The 5,054-nt window shown below is 30.7% G+C and overlaps 1 long non-coding RNA gene across 1 annotated transcript in view; it reads left to right on the forward strand.

The window, feature by feature from the left end:
* The window catches only part of LOC124896956, a 12,789-nt gene extending 9,335 nt beyond the window's left edge, over positions 1-3,454 (forward strand). Inside the window, exon 3 of the long non-coding RNA XR_007053333.1 lies at positions 3,443-3,454. This is a non-coding gene — a long non-coding RNA (uncharacterized LOC124896956). The remainder of the gene's footprint in view (positions 1-3,442) is intronic.
* The last annotated feature ends 1,600 nt before the right edge of the window (positions 3,455-5,054 follow it).

Consider the following 5,054-nt stretch of genomic DNA (forward strand, 5'->3'; position numbering starts at 1 on the left):
TTAGAAATACTAGTATTAGTGGAAGTTTTTTGAGTAGCAAAATTAATAATTTTTTCATGAAGTTTTTGATCAGTTTCTTCTTTCAGCAATTCAAGGACATTATCAGCAGTAAGAGTTTGAACATTTAAATTAAGGTCTTCAAATTGCGCTTGAAGTTTGTACATCATTTCATCACACTCACAAATATCACTATCATAATCATTGCATTTATCAACCTGATTGAGTTCACTATCAGAATTAGGTAATTCAAAATCATTTTCAGATGTGGAATTAAATTCGGAATCAGAGGTATATAATAAATTATAAACTTGGTCATGAACTTTTTCAAAAAGTCCTAAGGACTTGAATTTTTGTAATTTGCAGTTTGGAGCTATATGACCATATTGGTTGCACTTGTAGCACTTAATTTTTGCTAACTCTCTTTCTGATCTATTTTTCGTGAATCTGGTAGACTTACGAAAGGATTTTCTAGTTTAACGTTCTTCTTTGGTTCTATGCCTAGAACGTTTATTTCTATAGGATTTATCAGGCTTGGAATATCTTTGGGTTTTTCTTGCCAAGCGTTTATCCATACCAAATTGTTCACAAAATCTCCTAATTGGGATTTTTCTCTGAGTTTGTTGAGCTTAATCTGTCTAGCTAATTTTAACTCATTGTAAAGGGCTAAGCCTTCTTGAGTACAAGCTACAATAAGCTGACCGTAAGTTTTTTCTGAATACAGGACTTCGCCATAAGATCCTCTAAGCGATTTCCTAACTCTTTCGGCAAATAAAGGTGGAAGGCCATCAATGAATTTAGCTTTCCAATGGTCATACTTACTTTCGGATAAATCCATAACCCTACTAAGAAAGGTGTCTTTATACCATCTAAATTCTCCTAAGTGTTTGCATTTTAAACCATTAAGAAGAGTTCTAATGTTTTCATACTGATTGGCAAATCTTCCTCCAAAATGTTCAATAATTGTAAGCATAAAGGTATAGACAGCATCTGATCGTCCTGTCCGAAGTGGTCGTCCTAGATTATCTTTTCCAGGTTTATCATTGGTGGCATTAAAAATAGCCTCGCGTTTATCATCGTCTAGGAAATTATCCCACCAGCCTCGAAGTTGGCCAGTAAATCTTGCAACAATCATTTTACAAATTGTTGGATCAGTACGATTGGCCCAATTCTCTGCTGAAGCAGTGGCTGTGACAATAGTAGCATACATGGACATCCGATGGATAAGAATAGAGATCTGTCGATCTGATAATCCATCAATATTCCATTCATAAATAGCTTCTCCACTATAAGAAATATTTGTTTGATTCCAATCTCTTTCCTCTATCAGAACATCCTGAGGAGTTGGACGTGGATAATATGCAGTAGACATATGGGGAATATCAGCGTATTTTTTTTCCGGTTGTTTTTTAATCATACCTTTTAGCTTATTTAGCTCGGAAGAGATTATATCTCCAGTATTTTGAGTAGATTCAATATTATCCACAAAATTAGACTCGAGATTTTGCACAAAATCATCAGAAATATTAAGAGGTTGAATGTTTAAACGAGAGAACTTTTTATCTAAGAGTTTTTCTAATTGGTCTAATTGAGAAACCTTTTCAAATCCTTCTATTTCAGGAGGTCTTTGGATACAAGGTTTAGATAAAATATATCCTTCTTCTTCTTTGTTTTCTGAAGTAGAAGCAATGTTAGAGGAATTCATCTGCGGGCTAAGTTTGTTAACTAATTCAATTAATTCTTCAAGTTTTTTATCAAGAGAGGAAATATGTTCTCCTAAAACTTTAACATAAAGACTCAAAAAATTATTTTGGCGATAAGGTTATTTATTTCAGAAACAGTAATTTTTCCCACATCTTCACTTACAAATTTTTGAAAAGCAGAAAAAGTTATTCCAATATTATTGGGTAATATAAAGGAAGACTGGGGAGGATATAGTGACTGAGTAATTGTACCATCAAAATTTTGATAAGATCTTCCAATTATTTTGATATATGACAGCAAATATGCAGACATAAACCATGGTACAAAAAAATTTATGTTATTATGCAAGACACATATTTCATAGAATTCTTCGAAAATATTTCGTAATTCATCAGGATTATAAGTCTCGAAAAACCATGTCCTAAAAGTTTTCCATTTTTCAGAAAAAAAATTCTTTCTGAATATATTTTCTTGCCTGAAAACCAGGACTAAAACCAATAAGTTGTGTCATCATAGTTAAACAGAATTGATATCAAAATCCATCTCAGATGGGGTAGGATTTTCATTATCAAAATCTTGAACTATATTAGTTTTAGAGTTGATTTTTATCTTTTCTACACCTTTAGGTGTAACATGCGAATCTGCAGAATTAATAGTATGCAAGGATGCCGCTCGATTCCTAGCTGGACCATAATCAGGTTCGATAGGAGAAATATGATGTATAGAAGGAAGTTTTCTAGGTAGTGAAAAAGAATTTCTATAAACTGGGGGATTATTATCAAATTGTAGACAAATTCGTCCATCTGAATTTTGAGTTACTTGAGTTAACTCTGAATTAGTTACATCCTCCGCCAATTGTTTTGGAGAAGTAACTGAGTATAAAATCCATGTTTTGGGGAAGTCAATTTCATCCCATCGAATAGGTCTTCGGGTAGTAACCCTGGATTTTATAAAATTAGTTTCAATAAGCATAGTCCAATCAGAAGTATCATCTATTAATTTACATCGAGGATTTAAGGTTGATAATAAACGATAGTATATGCGGTAAGATAATCCTATAAGTTCAGATCCAGGGGCATAATCATAACCATGAGTTTTCACATTTAAAGTTAAAGCATGAAGAATATTTACATCAGTTAGAGATAATTGTAAATTTGACTGAGTATTAAAATATACATGACCATAGGCAAGAGTAGATTCAATAGATCCCATTAAGGATTTTCTAAAATTTAAATTTCTAGCATCACGCAGAGCAGCTAAAAATGTTTCAGGGAGACCCTTTAGTGTTAAAGGTCGAAAGACAATTTGTACTAAGCCAATATGCATATAATTATAATTACGTTTAAAAATGTCAATATCACGCTTATTTAGGAGTTGAATAGTCTGTTCATCAGCATTTAAAGCAAGGGATTGCTCAGTTGTTTTAATAATTTGTTTATATTTTATTTTATCAAAAAATCCGTACTCATATATGGTTTTTAATTCAACTTTTGAAATTGTCCATTTATTTAGTAAATCCATATCTTGAGGTAAATCTACCTCTTCGAGTTTTGTACTCTTAGTACTCACTTCTCCCATATCCATAATTATAAAAGCCTTATATCTATGCTAAAAAACTTCACCCCACTTAACATGTTTACTATGAAAATTTACAGGCTCTGATACCATTAACAAGATCTCTTAGGCTGGGGTATACCACTCAGCCTGCCAGACCATATAACAATATCGGATTAAGCCAAAGTCGGAAGACCGAACCAAAGCACCAACCGAAATAGAAAAGAATCTTAAATAGTTTAATGACTATATGAGCTCTTTTACCCAAACATGGGGCCTGTTAGAGATTTTATATTATATTATATTATATTATTACCAGTCATGTATTTTAACTCCATTCAAAGTAAAACCATCTGACTTTGCAATCCATATGCATTTCGTACTATAAGTTGGTCCCTTTTTAAGACATTTTATCCCATTATTAAACACATCGAAACATATATCTTTTGGATGCCACCAAAAATGACAAAAGAAAAGAGTTCTCCAGAAAGGATCTTCACGGAATGTGAAATTGAAACTTTGGCCAACGGTAAGATTATGATATCCAAGATCGTTATCTCCAGACTGACAACGAAGCGTTAACGGGACATTATTATTTGGTAGAGCATTAAATATCGCAACTAAAAGTTTTGGGCGAAAATGAATTGCTTGTGTTTGATGAAAAGAGAAGAGGAAGAAAATGAAAATTGTTTTGAATAGAGAATGATTCATTTTTTAAAAAGAAAAAAGACTACTTTTTACTATTTTTTACCCTGTAAAAATTAATAAAATTGAATCCATTTTTATACATACATAAAACTATTGGGATATTAAATGAACAAATATTTAAAGATCAACCACTAATCAATCAAGAAATATCTATAAGAATGATTTTGACTCTTTTTAGTCCTTGGAATTAAATGAGATTTTCTATTGATATTTATTTAGGAGTCGTTTGGTAGGATGTATTATTTAGATAATTCATGGATTAAATAGTGGATTATTTAATACATTGTTTAGTAGCAAATTTGAAGCAATGTATAACTAATACATGAATTAGGTATATACCCTACATGGTATTATAGGCTGTATAACTAATACACTCAATTCGGTGGGATTAGTAAAGACAAAATACCCTCAAATTTCTTTAATTTTTTTTTTCTAAATATTTTTCAATCTATTCAATGTGAGTTACTTCTTTTCAAGCTATCAAGATACTCCATTAAAAAAAGATAACAAAAAAAAACCTTACAAGTGAATGATTAAATCTTAAAATTTCAAAGTAAGTTATTAGTTATACTGTTGATTTTTTTTATTTTTAGAAAAATAATAATAAAATTTTGCAAAGAAAATACATAAAGTTATAATGTGTCGAGTGTGTTTTTGTAAACAAACAATATTTTTTTAAAAATATAACAATACATACTATTTTCAATATATCAAACCAAGCATTGCATACAAAATAATTCTAGCATTATTAATTTTAATATTACTAATCCCAGCACTACTAATCTCAGCATTATTAATACACATCTTATACACTCTATCAAATGATGCTATGGGGTTGTTTGGTAGAGTGTATTGGCAAAAATAATGCATGTATTGATTAATGTATATTATGAATACCTTGTTTGGTATAATTTTTAGTCAGTGTATAACTAATGCTAGCGTTAGTTATACACTATATTGTGTATTAAGGTGTGTATTACTAATACCACTCATTTTCTATGTATTAGTAATGCAAAATTTTTAATACATGCATTAGCTTATTAAATGACCTTAATACCCCTCAATTTACCTCTCAAAATATTTCACCATTC

Source organism: Capsicum annuum, chromosome 3 (assembly GCF_002878395.1).
Source record: "Capsicum annuum cultivar UCD-10X-F1 chromosome 3, UCD10Xv1.1, whole genome shotgun sequence".
Taxonomy (NCBI): Eukaryota; Viridiplantae; Streptophyta; class Magnoliopsida; order Solanales; family Solanaceae; genus Capsicum; species Capsicum annuum.